Genomic DNA, 17,868 nt, shown 5'->3' with positions numbered 1-17,868 from the left:
GCACACAAAGTCTGCATGGTGTCAAAATAAGACACTTACTGAAGAGAAATACATGGGAAGGTATAGCAACGTGGTGGCTCAGGAAGTCTCTAAAGGCAAGAATTGTAGAAGTCTGGGTGAGATACCTCAGGGAAAAACATCACAAGGATACTCACCCCATTTTACTCCCCCTTGCTGTAAAGGTTCAAAAATTACTCAACCCCAAGTTTTGAGGGTAGAAACTGGAATCCTTTATTGAACATGTGACACAAAATTTAAGGACCTTGCAGGAAGGACATGCTAATAAGGAGGGTGAGTGTGTTAATCAGGGAAGGCTTATGTTAAACTAGGGAATCATACAAGTTTCTGCTAGGTTGCACAATATTTTCTAAAACAGGGATTTACATGGGGGGAAGAAAACAAAGGATTTCGACATAGTTTGATAACATTATCCCAAGATCCATTTCTATCTTGAAGCTGGAGACATGCTAATCCTTATGGTGGAACATCAACCAGTCTTATGAGGGATCTTTGGTTTCTTGGGTGATAGGATTTCTTTCAACCCGGGTTATCCAAGGCCTGCTGCTTAAGTCCATCAAGCTCCTCCATGCTGGCAGATGAACTTCAGCCCAAACACCTTGGATCTCCACTTCAAACTCAAGGCCAGTAAGACCTTTGGTTTTGCAGTTTGGGCTATGAGGGTCTACAGAATGGTTGATACTTCATCACATGCAATGAAAAACCAGGGCTGCTGGATGTCATCTGGCACCTACTGGAAAAAAATTTGTTCTGAATGAACCATTTACAACAGAAGACTGAACACTGAAGGTGTGTCTGCTTTCTCTTGAGCCAACTGGTATTGTAAGAAGGCCTTTTTGCTCTGTGTCAGTCCTCACAGATCTGACCCTCTGGGATTTATAGTCCTTTTGCCGGTGAGGAGGTACCACCTTTGCATTGTCAAAGGTGAGCAGGTTGTACAGTGTATTGTTGAGTCACTGCCAGAGCACACACTTCAGCAAGTCAAAGTTCCCCCTGTGGAACAACAGTCTTTGTAATAACTTCAAAAGAAAACTTCATGTGCTCAGGAAAACACAAGTCTTGTTATCTTCCACCAGCTGCTGACATTTCATTTCACAAACAGTCAAGCAAAGATCCTTTATAAGATGAGCTTCCTACCAGAGCAGAATTAAATCCAGGCTCTGAATAGCCAGGATTATAAACTAAAGAAAGTTGGGCTAGACATACATACACTATATTTTCTGCATTAGAGAAATGTAATTAAGTTGTAGTAGCTAATTGTTGCAGATCCCTTCCAACTGGAACTATTCTATTTTATCACTAATGACGATGAGGACTGAAGATGACAGTTCAAAAATAGGTGTAACAGTGTGCAATCCATAACAGGATGATGGCTAGAGAGAGGGAGAGTTTGCCTTAACTCAGTCTATGCAGGACTGCAGCACTTTCTAGCAGGGTGGCTTTTCCTACAAAACTAAGTAGAAAATTTAAACATACAACTGTGTAGGGGGAGAGGGCACAGAATGCTTCACAGGGACATGGAGTTGGAGCAGGTTCATGAAGAGCCAGTTTAGAAAGAAAGCCAAGAAAGTAATTTCATTTGGATTTGATTTTGGCTACCTTCTACTGAGCAGGAAAAACTATGTAAATGCAAATTAATGTCAAACTCATACTTAGAGGAATTAAACCCTGGGTTTCAACAAGTGCTTGAATGGAACAATGAGATGCTAAAACTTACTTTGTAAAATGAATGATTAAGAGGAATTCAGTGTCCAGGAAAATCTTTAAGTTATTCATTAACTATGTGGCTGTGTCAGATCTAGGAACTAACTGTGGTGTCTGGAAGCAGAGGAAAAACATCAAGCAGAAAAATCAGAGTAGTTGGAGAAAGGCAAATACACTGCAAAAACACAGATAGTGACAGTCTAAAAATGCGAGGGGGGTCTGGGGAGGGGAAATTAAATAATTTGAACAATTATTCCAGAAGGAAAATGGGTGTCAGATTGACCATGTCAAAACTGAAAAAGGAAACCTAAACATTCATGTTTATTAACCTGAGGCCTCTCACATTGACATGACAGGACTGCTGTAAATGAAAAATGGGACTCAGAAAAGGTAAATGACTTTCAGGAGTCAGGACAGACTCTGATACAGAGAGACCCAAGATGATGCGAAGGAGGCTTCTTTTCTTATGGGATACAGAGTGATAGAAGTGTGGGATGCTACAAGAACTTGTCCAGGCAGTCTGGTCCTAAACTGTCAAGTGCAGTCTGAAGGCAAGTAGACACTAAAACATACTGATGTCCAGCAGGGCAGTAACACAATGTTAGTATGGGAGAGGCAGCTGAATTGCCCAAAAGTAGCACAGCTCCCTATGTCCTGTGTCACTCACTTTCCTTTGAACACTTCACTGGTGGAACTCTCACCTCCAGTTCCTTCACAGGAGACTAAAAACTGGGCAGCCATGACATAAAGTGAGAAAAGCAAGTGCAGGAAGGCAGGACACCACAGTCTCCATCATCCTCATCATGCCAGGAATGTTAAATACAAAATGAGACCAGTGCTCTAAGTGATATCAGAAGGCAACCCTTTCTCAGGGGGTGGGTGATGCCCTGAAGACATTCCTAAGAGTCCTTGCTTAGCTATAAATAGCCTCAACTTTATGTTGAGTCCATTTTCCCATTCCACTCCACCTACCCACTTGTATTCCTCACAGCCTGGCAGGAAACTCTTTGAGATAAGTATATGTTTAGTCACTTTTAAAAGGATTTCTGTGCCTGGAGGGCTGTCTATCTTGGTAAGTCTATTAAGAGACACTACCTCTGCCTCACCTTACAGACCTTGTTTTACATAAATCCTTAGGCCCACAGAATGCAACACTAATACTAATTCATCCCATTCTCTTTATATAAAATACCTTTCAACCTAAGAGATGAGTTTCCATAGCAGAAATGTAATAGAAAATAATAACCTCATTATAAAAATCACTCTTAGAACCATGGAATCCTTTAGGTTGAAAAAGACTTTTAAGATCATTGAGTCCAAGTGCTAATCCAGAACTGCTAGTCCCTGCCAGTCCCTGACAGTCCACCACTAAACCATGTCCCTAATGTCTTCACAAATGAACACAGCTCGTTTCTAACTAAGAATTAGGACTGCCATTCTCTGTTCTGACACTAGAAAGTTTTGGGTTTCACAAATGTTGCTTCATATTTTGTTTCTGGATGGGAAACAAAGCCATCTTCAATGAAATCAACCCTGAAGTTGAGTTTGAACAAGCCCTTGACAGTGGTTTTAGCTCTGAGTACTTTTAGTGTAAACATTTCAATATAATCTCTTTCTGTTGTTACCTGGCTGAGCTTCAAGAATGGGGCAGCCACTTAGCAAATGAGATATTTCTGAAGAGAAAGAGAGAAGGAACAAGAAATCAGTTATCAGAGACAGCTCTGCATTGCCTTGGCAATTAAAAAACTAATGACCCCATAGCTGGAGCCAAAATACTTTATTGTCTTCTCCTATTATAAATCGGCCAAGCCAAATTCAGTCCAACTAATTATTGTGACAACCACCTACAGCAGAGAGTGCCTTATGAAATTACTGGCCATGGAAGGTAATCAGTCACTCTTTGGAGCCTCACACTGGAGCTTAGAAATGGACTTTCCAAGGCTTCCTTTCAACCATGTCAGATCTGGGCTAGCCGGCAGATCTATAGGTCCTGGCCAAAGGCTGGTGTCATCATGGAAGGGTTATGAAACAGTAATAGGTTCAACAGGGTATGTGAGCTGCAAAATGATGTTAAGACTGCAGAGAGTAACAAGCAGAGGAGTCAGGAATCTTTGCTAATATTGTCTGTACAGTCACCCAAGCCTTTATCCTGTACTATCTGCTCTTCTTACCAGTGTTCCCAACTACTGATATTACTTGACCAAACTATTCTCAGCCACCTATTTAGCCATTCTGCAGTGCTGCTGTCATTTTTCACTCAGTGACAGGTACCAGCTAAAACCACTCTCCATGAATCTTGCATCATCCAAAAAAATGTTTGAAAGGTTCACTCGCTTTTGAGAAAGCCCAGCTACCTCTGCGTCAGCCTTTCTGATAAGGAATGGCATACAGAGTTTCATTGCTACAGATATCAGACACTGATACTGTAGAAATGTCATTCAAATAGAAATGCTTACTGCAGTCTCACCTTACAGTCCAACCATTCCTAAAGAGGGAAGTTTTCCATTAAAATCTCTTGCAATCCCATTTGATAGACATATGTCTATTTGTCAAATTAAAAACCTTCAAATCTTTCTAAAAATTTACCTCTTGCTCCCACAAAATTTGCTAAAGCTGGATCTTATTATTTCCCTCCAGGGTCTTAACTTTTCAGTAATCTTTTTTTTTAAATCACATTTGTAGAAGCCAGTTGTGTCAGCTTTGTCAAAATGTCTTCAAGAGGCAAAGGGAATAGGTGTAGGAAAAAAGTAGACCTCAACTTCAGTGGAGAGATGAGGGTGAGAGGCAGCAATTGCTGCTTCCTTCACCCCATGACCTCCAGGACAGACCTTACTGTCTCCTCTTATCCCACTTGGATTTGCTAGCAATTCCCCATACACAACTCTCACCCTCTATTTGAGGTTTCAGAGTGATCCAGAGAAAGAAATAGGCTGCACATTAATTAAATCCACATCTGCTACAGCAAATATTGCTGCTGCTAGCACTGCAGAAAGATGATATAAAAAGACCCCAGGCCATTACAGAGAAATTCACTTGATTTCCTTCCAGTGCTGCTGACTCAGAGCTGTCTCCCCCGCCCTTGATCTCTATCTCTCTGGTTAGCCCCCTTGACCCCATCACTCCAGGGTTTCTGACTGGTTCATTTTCAGCCCAATTCTCGCCTCCTTAGCGCCTGTCATATTCATGCCTGTCTCCCAAATACAGCAGGGACATAGTCTTCACCCCTCATCTTTGGACATATGAGCCCCTCATCCTGCATTCAAACTTCGATGGCACAATCTGTTTTGCCTGTTTAATGGCCTCAACAACCTCATCATTGGGTGAGATGTGTTAGGACATAAAAACAGGGCCATGACATTAACTGCAATCTTGCTCAGGTTTAATTGTAAGCACAGACTTGCTCTGGGGTATTTAGAATGTCAATCAGCAGCCTTTCAGGCAGGTTTAAGAAGAGTATTTGCCGGGGTCCATTCCCAGAAGGCAGTGAGAGCTGAGGGAAGGGGAGGAGAAGGAGCTTAAGTGTGTGGACACAAACAATCCCCTGCCATTTGACCTCTGGGCTAGAGATCAATGCCTACCCTGTTTTATTTAGCAATGGAGCAGCACTCTTGCAGTCCAATTTCTTCTGTGCCATTGAACACCATCTTGATGGATCCATTTGTTGGTGGATGAGTCTTATTTGTCTGTCATGACAAAGTGTCCTCTCTTCCTTCAGCTATTGCACTGAGCCCAAATTGAGCTGTTTTGTGTTGTAACTGCTGTGTCTTCTTGAACACATCACCACTGGTCATGTCCCTCCAAGACTTCATTTCACTCCTCTAACATGTCTGGGCTTTCCTTTGATGACAAGCAATAACTTAACATTCATTTCTTTCTCCCAAACCTGGCAGTTCCCAAAAGCTGAACTGACCTCTGCCCACTTTTCCTGCCACATCTCCACATGGCCATCCAGAAGCAAAATCTGACAAGAGGTGCAGTTTTCATTCATGTCTGACAGATTCATTTACAACCATGTGTAGCAAGATCAGAGAAATCAAATACAATTTTCGGTAGGATTTTTCAACAAGATTGAATAAAAACAACAAAAAAAAATAATGCCTCTCAACTTTTTTTTCTTCTCCAGCCTTCTTTCATCACTGGTTGACATCTCCATCTACATTGTGTCTGCAGCTCAGATAAGAACTGAGTACGGCAGCTGCTGATTAGGATCAAGGGATGTTCTATGGATGAAATATACATCGGTACCTTAATGACCTTTTCTTCCCTTAAAAATATCTGTTAATTGATTATCCTTTTTCTTCCATGGCCATGGTACAATATCCTCTGTGTCACTTTAGAAGTATCTGAGGCATATCTAAATACTCTGATTTCTTCTTTTGCAGCATCTGGCAACATGGACCATCACTGCAGCTACTGCACTCTTTGCTTCTTTCTGAGGTCTTCATTCTTAACTAATTATGTTTGGAATAATGATTTAGGGAAGAAATATCTCTCCTGCCAAAACCGTAATATTTGTCATCCAAATTCTTTAATTGCTTTTAATATCTTCTTTTTGCCTGCATCACCTCTATATTTTCTTCCACAAACTTTTCCTCCCCCGGAACTGAGCCTGCCTTTCTTTCTTCCCTGTTCTTTCCTGAATCATTCTGATCATATCCCACTCTGTTTTCCCACAGGGCACTTTCTGGCAGTGTATACCAATCTATCTTCCTCTTTAAAAACACAAGACATTTCATGAAAACACACATTTGATAAACATTGTTATATTGTAAACTGAACCTGATTTGATTGAAAATCAAATCCAGACACACAGCAGACTTGACGACTTTGTGTCAATGAAAGTCCATGTTTTATTTTAAAATAAATACATGTTTATATTACTAAATAAACAGTCTGAAACTCACAATATTTTGACCTTTACAGAGGTATCTCCTCTGCATTGGCAACAAACTCACATAAGAAGTGTTTTCCAGGCTCTTCTGAGAATGAAAAAAACAGGCTTTTATTTTTTCCTATTTTGCTATGCATGTCTCTCAAAGTGCACACCCTAATTTTTCATGATTTCTGTTTGTTGGTTTTCATTGCATATTATACTGGTAATTCAAAAGACACTTCAAGGATGTTTTGACTATGGCCATGCCACCCTGATGCCCGATCCTGTCAGATCTTGGAAGCTAAGCAGGGTCAGGCCCGGTTAATACTTGGATGGGAGACCTCCTGGGAATATCAGGGGCTGTAGGTTCTAGTCCTGAGGACTTCACTGTCACCATCCAAGCTCGCTTGGCTGTGGCAGATGAACCTTAGGAGTTAATGGGTGAAGTCAGTTTTGCACACGCTGTGCCTCACCTAAAAAAATCCACTGTGCAGGCTCAAAGGACACACCTACGTGTGTAGAGCCCTTCCTAAATCTTTGTTTGTGAAGCCTTGCCATGATGATGACAAGGATGTTTGTGAAGATATAAAAAATGATCATGATAAAGCTACATTTTTTCTTGATTGCATTGAACTATTTAATGATGCTTAATGTATTAAAGGACAGAAAGGAAGACTTCTGGTGCTATTGTTTGAGAGAAGGAGGTATAGTAGGCAATATACAGATCATTACACTCACATCACCTCAGAGGACTCATATATTTTATATTCTTCCTAACACTTCTCTTGTTCTTTGCGGAAATGGAAGTTTCTTCAATGATAAATTCACCATTATGTTTACACAGTGCTGTTGCTTAATTATATTCAAACATTAATTAAAGAAGAGTTTAGTTATATTGGCACTAGTAACAGCTGAAGGTGTGTTAGTCTTAGTATTGCAGTAATTTAAGTTTCTTGAGTGCACCTCACACAAAGGGATTCTTCAATCCTATTACGTAAGTCTCATTTTTAGAAAAGGTAAGCAATTATTCTATCAAAATTCAACTGCTCAATCTTTGCAAAGCCTCTGCTCTTCTGTCCACATTCGCTGCACTGCAGACATCCTGTCTTTGAAACAATATTCACAACAATAGCAAAAAAAGTGCCTTCTTTACCTCTTTAAGCAGCAATCGGCATCATTATCACAATAATTCTTGGTATGTAGTTTAAAAAATGCTATGCTGCCATGCAGCAATGTTGATTTAGAGAGCTCAGCTAAATGAGCATGGATCTCTGCATCAAGGGTAGTTCCATTTCTGGGAACTGTCGGAACTGCTCATACCAAAAGTAAATGTTAAAATACCTTGTAGTACACTGGAGGATAGAGCATGGATTAGAGCATACAATGGACTGCAACTGGAGACACCTCTACATGGACTTTTATAAAATTTTAACAGAGGAATCACTCTTTGAAATCACTCTCACACTTGCAATTGCCCTTTTCTGTGCTCTGAGCATTAGGTCAGCTAACTAAAATTCTGGCCAGCAAATTTGGATGCCTCTGGCACATGACACCACCTGACCAGGGTGGTCTTCTCCTAGCCTTTAAAACATTCTAGCTATATCTTAGAAATACAATTATTCTCCAGGTTTTCTACCTATTTTCAGTCTTTGTGGATGACAGTGGTGCAGTAACATCTTCTGCAGGGACAACCTGACAGGCACACACCCACAACCATTCTAATTTGGGTGTCATGAAGAGCTGCATCAAATGCTGTGCCTATTTTAGGGATGCACAGTCCCCTCCACCACTCTACCCCTCCTAGATGCATCCATTCACCATGCCCAAGTTCCTGCTGTGATCCAGACTTTTAATAGCTATACAGCACAAGCCAGAGAAGTCTGTCTGAAATGGTGCTGCTTCTCTCCTCCGAATCACTGCTACTCTGTAAGTACATTGCCCTGATTTAAAGGTTGCTTAAAACTTTAAATAAATAAATACATAAATATAAATCATCAGGTGTTCCTGTTCTCCAGTGAGTAAGCCTTCTCCTCAGACAATGGCTTAGGAAAGACCCATGGACAAGCACAGTCAGCCTGCAATGCTGCAGCGAGGCTGACAGTAATGCAGTTGGATGTTCTCTTTGAACAAGATATGGCTGCTGGCCTTCATTCTGTTTTTGAGACAGTACCAAGATGACAGCTCTGACAAATACCTTGAAATTCTGTGCCCGTGGCCCCGCCCTTGCCATGCTGCAGTGTGTAGCAGAGAATGGTGACAGTTCAAATGGCTGGCTGGCAGATACATTCACAATGCATTAACATTTTGTTAGAATCCTGCCAAGTGTGTCTCTGGTCTCAGTGGGAACCAACCAACTGCTTCAGCTACATTTGGATGGGACAGCTGCTTCATCAAAATATCCCATCTGTGAATGATTTTGCAGGGCACACTACATAGTAATAGCCTTTTTCACCCCTTTCAAAATGTATCTTGCATGTTAGAAAAGTCTAGTTTAATCTTCATTTGTCCAGTTTTGAGCATCTCATGTCCAGTCCATAAGAAATAAAAACTTCTCAGTTTGCCAAAATCCAACACAGAGATCATAAACTCTGTTCGTCAGTCTTAGGACAGCAGCACCAGGCCCTGGCTCATGCCTTCATTCTGCCTCTAGGAGTATGTAGGGATTTCATTAATGGCAGGTCAAATTACCTTGACACATCTAAAGGTACTAGTCCAGTGACCTCTGCACACTAGCAGGACCTGCAAGGCAGGCCCTGAACAATCCAAAAGTTGAATTCTCTCCTCTTGATTAGTTTCAGAGAAGATCTCTATCTACAAAGAGATTCCTGCTTGCTTTCAGGGAGCTCCTGACAACCTCAAATGTGTGTGGTGTCAGACCAGGGCACAAAGAGGAAAGTCAGCAAGAGCTTCAATGATAAAGTGCATACTCCTCACTCCCTTGGAAAAACAGTGCAGTCTGGGTGTATTTTAAACCATCAGCTCCCTACTCTATTATGTAGAAACTTTCCTTCCCATTTCAGTTCTGGGTCCTCCACACCCATTAAACAACCTTGTTGACTCAGGCCAACAATGAAAAAGGTTTGAATTTTAGCCCAACTTGGTAGCTCTAAACCCCTTGCCAACTAGCCAAACTCATACAAAGCCTTAGAATTTGGTCTTCAACTCTGATATGCAGAAATAGGATTACAGGTATTGAAACATCTGTTTCCCACTGGGCAAATGGTGTTCCTTGGCTTTGGAGCTGATACAAAATGCCCTCTGGAAGCCAAGGGTCTACCTATTATAGTGCTGTTGCAACCCCAGTGCCATGCCTTGTGTAGTGGAAGGTGTCCCTGCTAAGGGAAAGGGGGCTGGATCTTTTAAGTCCCTTCCTGTCCAAACCATTATATGACACTGTTTTCCTGAGGACCCTGTGCAAGTGGACTTGTTGTTTTGCCAGGCATCACATCTGCATGGCTTCTGAACACATTACAGTATGAGCCCATTCCTACCTAATACATTTTGAACTGAAAACACAGAGAGGAAAAGGAGGAAGGCACTGATTCAGAGATCAGCCTTCAGCTGGAGACAGGTTTTGTTTGGGTTTGTACAGTATAATTTCAGGGAACCAATCAGGTGTCATCTTAGACAATCTATACAGTATATCTGAGCACAAATCCAAGTCAGGAAAGCAGCAGCAATTTATGTGCACAGCCATCAGATCCATAGTATTTACTCCAATTGTAACACAAAGAGCAATTTACCTTGCTGCCAAGAAGACAGTATAGGAGAAAGGAGTAAGTTGAAAATTCAACTGGAAACCAATCCTAAGCCCTATCCAATTTCAAAGAGTATTGGAAGAACAGAAACAGCTCAAATGAATAACAGAGTATTACACATATAACCCTAAAAGCAGTCTATTGGCAAATCAGCAAACTGATCATGGTAAGAACAGATCATAGTGCAGTCTACACACACAGGAGGTTAAAACACCTTAGACTTCACTGACCAGACACTGCCTTCATCTCCACTAGTAGCAGGTTATAAATTTGTCCATAATGTCTTCTTAAAGACTGTAATATAAGATCACAGAATCATAGAATGATAGAAGATTTGGGTTAGAAGGGACCTTAAAGAGCATCCAGTTAGAACTCTCCTGCCATGGGCAGGGACACCTTCCACTAAACTAGGTTGCTCAAAGCCCCTTCCAGCCTGGCCTTGAACACTTCCAGGAATGGGGCATCCACAGCTTCTCTGGGCTACCTGTTTTCAGTGTCTCACCACCTTTACAGTAATATCTACTCTAAACATACTCTCTTTCAGTTATCCAGAATCTGCTACAGCCTGGAGGGCTAGTAGAAGTTTTTGTAAAAATATAGCCATTATAAGTGCCCAGTTTTTCCTTATTTCCTGCTGGAAGACTCAGCTGTTTGTGAACCAAAACCCAGCTTGGGCCAGAACTTCTGCATAACCCTGGTTCTGTTTTCTAAATAAACTGTTGTTGGGAGGTAGTTGTGAGTATGCCCATTCTCATGGTGAGAATACCCAAGAGTCAAAATGGTGCAGGACCAGAAAGGTGAAAATTAAGACAGAAAAGTAATAGCAGAGATATATTAGTGAGCAGTGCTAGCACTCAAGAGGGAAAATGTATTAAACATGAAAAAGGTATGAGACCCTGATTAAAAAATCAGGCAATCTGAAGATGGCAGCATCAGGACTCAGGCTGCTCCAGGTAGCAATGGAGATGAGCCCTTCCTTGTCTGATTGATGAGAACAACAGAGGCACTGTGGTGAGCATATTAATGCTTATCCTGCCAGCTCATTAAACTTAGGTGTCTCTGTGTATATTAGCCAACAAAGAATTGCTATGCACCCTTAAGAGACCTACAGCCTGCTGGGAGAGTCTCCATATGCACACTAAACTTATCAGAATCAAATGTGCTGAAAAAAGAGTTACAGTCCACCCAGAAAATCATCCACACAACAGTCTTCGCAGTAGGTCAAGAATCCTCCTCCTCTCTGTGCCTTCTCCTGCTTGCAAACACCTTTCTTTGTGCTCTGATCAAGAGGTCAGCTAACCAAAATTCTGGCTCTGAAGCAAGTCAAAGGAGGAATGGTCAAGGCAGCCATGATTTCTGTATCACTACTGCTGTCTTTCCTCCTCCCATCACAGCTCTCACACTCAGGTATCATTTAAAAGGGGCAGATGTCTCCTTGGCTCAGTAGGATGACTGAGCAGTAAATCATGTTCCTCAGCTCTGATACAACTAGACATCTTTGAGCACCTTGCAGAAGAATTTCATATTTTCTGTTGGGGTCAAATCTGATAATTTTTTGCTTTATCTCTCAAAAATCTGAGGAAAAAAAAAAACCACAAATCAGGCAGTTTCACAAAATTATCACTGTGATGAAAACTGAAAGCATATTTGGTAAAATCCAGAAATCCCAGAGTAAGAAAAAAGTTCTAAAAAATAACATTACTAAATAAAAGGTATTGAGATGTCAGATGGTTAAAACATTACTGTAACATTAGTAGCATTGAAACTTGGCTGTCAAAAATTAGAAAAAACACCAACCATATTTCTTTTTATTTTTGTACTGGAATAAAAGTGCTTAAGCCTGATACAAAGCAAATAATCTTTTAAAATCCAGATCTATTGATTTCCACCTGGCTTTGAATTTATCTCCTTTCTCTAATTAACAGGCTGTGTCACTGGAAGAAAAGAACATTAATGGCACAAGACAACAGTGTCATCTCCTACTACAGAGTAAATCTTGAAGGAAAAAATCAAAGCAGTTGTTTAAAATAAATCAACAGTCTTGGCTGAGCTGGCTGTGCACACGGCAGATATTTATTGCCTCTCACAGTCCTTATAGAGGGACAATATCTGGCACCAACTGGTTAAAATAAATTAAGAAATGTACTTCCAGCAAAAGAAGCAAATAACATTCAGAATTTTCTTTCTGGATAAGGCAGAAACAACCTATTGAGCAGAGGGACCAAAGCACAGAGATGTTTTTAAATCACAGCCCTCAGCCCTGAATTCTACCCTCAGTCAATTCTAGTGTCAATTTAACAATATGTATTGCTATTTCTTTTTTATTTCATTTTATATTTCATTTTATTCAGGGAACACACTATAAAATTTAAAAGGGACAGTCCTTTTGGAATCCTCTTTTTCCAGGCACAGAGGGCCCAGGTCTGTCTGGGCTCCAGTGAGAGACACTTCAGAATAATCCCACAGTCAACATGATCACTACAAGCCATAAAGCAGGGAAGTTTTTGTGCCATGAGACTCAAAGCCATGGGGCCAAGGAGCACCTTGGGATACCTCCCAGCTCCCACTCCTCCCAGAGGAGGCACTGCACTCCCAGAAAGAGATGTTTTCCAGTTTAGGCAGAAGTGTCTCCTGCTGGAGGTACCTTCTCCCAGATGCCTTCAGTGATGGGCACACAAACTTGACGGACATTCCAAAGTCAACTGACATCCAAATATCCACATCTACTTTTAAAATTTAGTGTCCTTGGATTATCAGAGACTTCATTTCTAACCTTTACATCAGTAAACACAGGCATCCTGCAACCTCTTCTGCTAAAAATACATTTTCCATTGACACAGACTTAGCTTTTTGGATGGGAATCGAGGGCAATATTAACAAATATGACAGTGTAGCCACTCTCAGGCTAAATCTGAGAGAGGATTGAAAAGTTTAGCAAAGGTCACAGATCTCCTGCTGTAGGCATTTGTGGTTTCCAAGATAAGACCATAGGGAACAATGCAATCATCTATTCTTAGCCACTCCATGACGTTAGACCCTTTCACTCAGTGCAGGAGGGAAAACCCTTTTCCTTCAGTGTGTTCCTACCTTTGAATTCTTTAAACTGTCATTGAACTAGGTCAAATATTTTCTAAGAGATTTTGTACTGACCCTATTTAAGATTGCGTCTGGACCAGCTGAGTCTGGTTTTTCATACAAAGAGCTTTCAAAAATAAATGTTCATGATCCTTTTTTCTCAGTTTGTGTGACAGTTTTCAGGAACAGTAAAGATCAGCACCTTAAGGAAATGGTGTAAGAATTCAGCTTTGTTGTCACAAGATCTTGCCCTGTCTTTGACCAAAATGCCATCTGTTATCCTAGAGAAGAATGAGGCTTATGATTTTTCAAACCTCAGTGCTAAGCATCTATCACAACACTCAGAATAATTCTTGATACCTCTGGTGACTCTTTCCTTCCAGCTTGTACAGAGTCTGGAAAGACTGAAACAAAGGATTACTGCCTCAGAAATAAGATTTAATGGAAGAGGAAAACATACTTTTGGGATCCCTCAGTTTTATTTTGGCTTTTCTATGATCTTTCCAGATTAGCCTTATATGCATATACACCCACAAATATATAATGTACAGGGATGTGTTTAAATGCACATAACAGGAACCTGTGGTACATCTCTTGCCTGGCAGCTGCTGGACAGTTGAATTTCTGTGTCCTGGTTAATGGATGAAGAGATTTGTTATTTGCTGAATAAAGAAGCCTGTAACACAAATCTGCTGTTGAAATCTCATTCTATGACTGAAGTAATTAAGTCAGTGCCCTCAGCAAGAGTGACAATCCAGAGGTCATGACAGAAACCTATGACACAGAAATGACTCAGACTCCCATTTTTCCACACAGTCCAGGACTGTCCTTCCTATGAAACTCTCCAGAAGGTAGAAAATCAGCAGTTGACATGAGAACAGAGAAGGATTAATTTGCTCATGAACCTGGCATGCTGTATTACAACTGAAATTTCTCCATTTTCATTTTCCTTCTGGCTTTGTATGTCTTTTGTTCACCTGTTTTTTCATGTGCATTATTGCAGAGGAACTGCTGACAGTCACTACTTCAGATATGGGACTTTATCACAGCAGGACTGACTAAATCACAAAGGCAGAGCCTATACAGCACCAACCCCCTTTCCTTTCACATCCCAGAAGCAGATGGCAAGAAGAAATGAATTTTCTCATATTGTTAAAGCTTATGCTTTTTCACCTGCAAGAAGGATTTTTGCTTTGGTTCAAGAAGGGAACTGATTTTGCAATCACAATAGAAAGGATTAAGAGGCTTGTAGTAGTTTTGGCTTTAGTCAGCATAGGTCCCCATTTAGGCCTCAGTTTTTAGCAGGCCTCAAAGGTTGTGACACAGATTAGAGGGGACAGGTATCATCTGACTTAAGCAGCCATAGAGGTATTTCATATCATCTGACATCATCAGGAAGTGTCAGGGAGTATAACAAGCAAGGTGGGAGGAGTCTCTGCTCTCTTCAGTCCATGCTTCTGACCAGGATGGTTCCCGCTCCCTGACTGCTGCTATCAGGCCCTGCTGCCGGTCGGCACGTCTGTTTAGCTGGGGACGTGAGCACATTCCTGTTAATTCCTCTTTCCCTCTTGCTGGAAGGTTTCCTTTGGGGAGGGGGTTTGGTTGGTTTGGAGTTTCACCTGTTAGCTGGGGCGACCTCGGTGGTCCTGTTGTTGTTCCCTGTCACTATGTGCTATTTCATATTCTGTGTTAAACTCTCCTCTTCTTTGTATAAATATAAAAACCTCACTGTGTTTAAAGCCTCGTTTCTGCTGTTTTCCCTCACTCTCCTGCTCTGGGAGTGGACTTTTTGACTGGGTACCAGGCAGTTGGCATTTTGCCAGCTCAAACTATAACAAGGCTCTACAGCAAGATGATTAATATGTTCTGCAAGTTTGTGAAAGACAAGGATTTTTTTTTTTAATTAAGGTTGTCATGAACTGCTTTTGCCTTCCATATAGCCTTGTGCTAAGATACTTGTAGACTGTAGTGTGAATTCTTGCAACACAAATGTATAATGATACAATCCCACAAAGGGCCAGCTCTTTATGTCACACACAGACTGGGAACTCCCATGATACTGGGACATGTTAGGCTGGTGCATGACACACTTACGCATTTCAGGCTATCACAGGATTATTGCTTGTGGCAAGGCACTGAACATGATGCAGCCAGAACTAACTTTTTCAAGATCTTTGAGATACAGCAGCAAAAGAACTCCTGCTAGAAAAACACAATGAAAGAATTGTGCAAGAAGACATGAATTCTTTAAAAGATTTCCCCCTGCAAAGATGATTCTTTAGAGTGAAAGAGTATTTATCATATGCAAGGTATTAGTCTGAGAATCAGGTTAAACTCCCTGTTGTTTCACTAAGGATACATCCTACAGCTGAGTGACTTCAAATAGGTCCCAAAAATGCAGATTACCCATTTCTAGTTCTGATTAATATAGAAACAAATGAGGTTCTCACTACCTTCAGATAGAATGCAATGAATCAGAAGATTGCACATTGTTGGCCAGGCTGGATGGGGTTTGGAGAAACCTGGTCTAGTAGAAGGTTTCCTTTGCTATGGCAGTGGGGTTGGAACGAGATGATCTTTGAGGTCCACTCCAATCCAAACCATTCTACCTTTTCTTTTTAATAAACTTGGAAAATAGTGTCCTGCAATGATAAAAACAAATTTCTCCCTGACAACCTATTTTTGTCCATGGTCAGATCTTGGGCTGTACAGGAAAGTTACTGCAAGGTAAAAACCAGCATGGACAACCAGTGTATCACTCCCAGCCTCATGCAATGGTGCTCATCCTGCTCCCATTGACCTTTTGAGGCTTCTCCAAATTCAGTCTCAAAAAGACATATGTTGACTAACACAAAAACACTGTTCTGAAGAAACTCTATGGGGAAAAGATATTCCAGACAACTTCCTGAGACAGATAAGCTCTAAAAAAGCTATTTAGTCAGCATTTTCCTTAGTCTTTGAGCCTTGCATAATAATATTGTTAAGGGGAATGTTGTGGGTGTACTAATGACTTCTTCCCGACAAACTATTTAACAAAGACAAGGAGATCCAGACTGGGGGCTCTATGTCATGGAACTGAACCATGATCCACACCCTTTTTCCTCACAGACATAAGACAATGAAACACTTTCCTCACTCAAAAATGAGACTGGGTTTGGATTTTAATTGACTGACTTTAGACTACTAAGTCTCCCAAGTTATATTCCAGTCTTGCAAGTAATTCTTTCTTTATCCTAATAATTTTTCCCTAGAGAACTCGGAAGGATGTTCCACATGATACATTGGAATTTGATCCCACAAAATAAATGACCAAGTGCAATCTCCATCTTTCTAGTTGATTTTTTAACATATTTGTTAATAATTGGTTTTCTTTTACTAGATATCATATCGATTATATATAAGATCTTCATAGCAGTAAAGGGAATGTGGAAATCATCTACCATTAATGAGACATTTAATATAAAAGGATGTCTGGAAGAGATTAGATAGCCATGTCAACGTAGTATGAAGGTTCAGCTATTAAAAAAGCATTATTGCTTAAATTGATTTTTATTTTTCTTGAATTCTGTACTGGTGACTTTATCACAATGACAACTTTCTTGTAGAAGACTGTCTACCTCATTCACACACTTGATCACATAGCCATATTTAGAACCAAGCTCTAAGGTTTGGACTTGCTTTTCTACAATGATAAATCTGTAGAAATTATTGCTATTTAAATGCAGGCTGAGCTTACCACAGGCACAACATGTGTGCTGGTCATTACTATGAAGCAGCTGGTCTTGAAGGCACGTGGCTGTTTAAGCATATACTCCCCTTGAGAGCTATTCCTCTACATCACTAACAGTTAGCATTGATGAAATATAAACTTCAGCTTTATTTAGCAATTGTTTCATTGAAATTGAAACAAATATTGCAGTGCTACTATCACACACTTGCCATATTCTTTTTCAACCTGACAATATTTACCATTTTTCTTAAAATACCCCACTGCAGACAGAGAAATCCCAAGTGAAAATTCCATTTTCATGTAGCATATTTAATACTTAGAGAAAAATATTTCAAATGTAATCCCTAAAAAATTAGAGTCAAGATGAAAAAAGATTGCAGGGTATTTTATCTCTGTGAATTTTTAACACAGATTTGACAGTTCTTAAATTAAAGCATTTGATTGTAGCTACTTCTAAAATAAAATCTCCTCAGACAAATTTAGGTATCTCTGTGTTCACTGATTTCTGTCCCTTTTCAATTTGTCTGTCTTAATCTTTACTAGTTGATCTTTGTTACTAATGAACTCTTAAGAAAACTCTCAAGTTCTTCTTAGTTTGAGTTCAGCCCCAAATTCAGGATACACTTCACACCATGGAAAGCATTTTTATAAAATCCATCTCTTCACAAACCACTCTTCAGTTAGTGTGTAAGCAGGCTGAACTGAACACA

At 40.4% G+C, this 17,868-nt stretch overlaps 1 protein-coding gene and 1 pseudogene across 3 annotated transcripts in view; one reads left to right on the top strand and one right to left on the bottom strand.

Moving 5' to 3' along the window:
* Window positions 1-17,868, bottom strand: part of FAM135B (family with sequence similarity 135 member B) — a 289,327-nt gene that overhangs the window by 260,748 nt on the left and 10,711 nt on the right. Inside the window, exon 2 of one of the 3 annotated variants that reach the window (XM_071553793.1) lies at window positions 3,348-3,395. The exons of the other annotated variants lie outside the window; for them this stretch is intronic. The gene's annotated coding sequence lies outside the window, so the exon portion shown is untranslated. The remainder of the gene's footprint in view (window positions 1-3,347; window positions 3,396-17,868) is intronic. 3 annotated transcript variants of the gene reach the window in all.
* LOC139671735 (5S ribosomal RNA) lies at window positions 6,849-6,964 on the top strand (annotated as a pseudogene).

Source organism: Pithys albifrons, chromosome 4 (genome assembly GCF_047495875.1).
Source record: "Pithys albifrons albifrons isolate INPA30051 chromosome 4, PitAlb_v1, whole genome shotgun sequence".
NCBI classification, from domain to species: Eukaryota; Metazoa; Chordata; class Aves; order Passeriformes; family Thamnophilidae; genus Pithys; species Pithys albifrons.
This window is presented reverse-complemented; position numbering and strand designations above follow the sequence as displayed.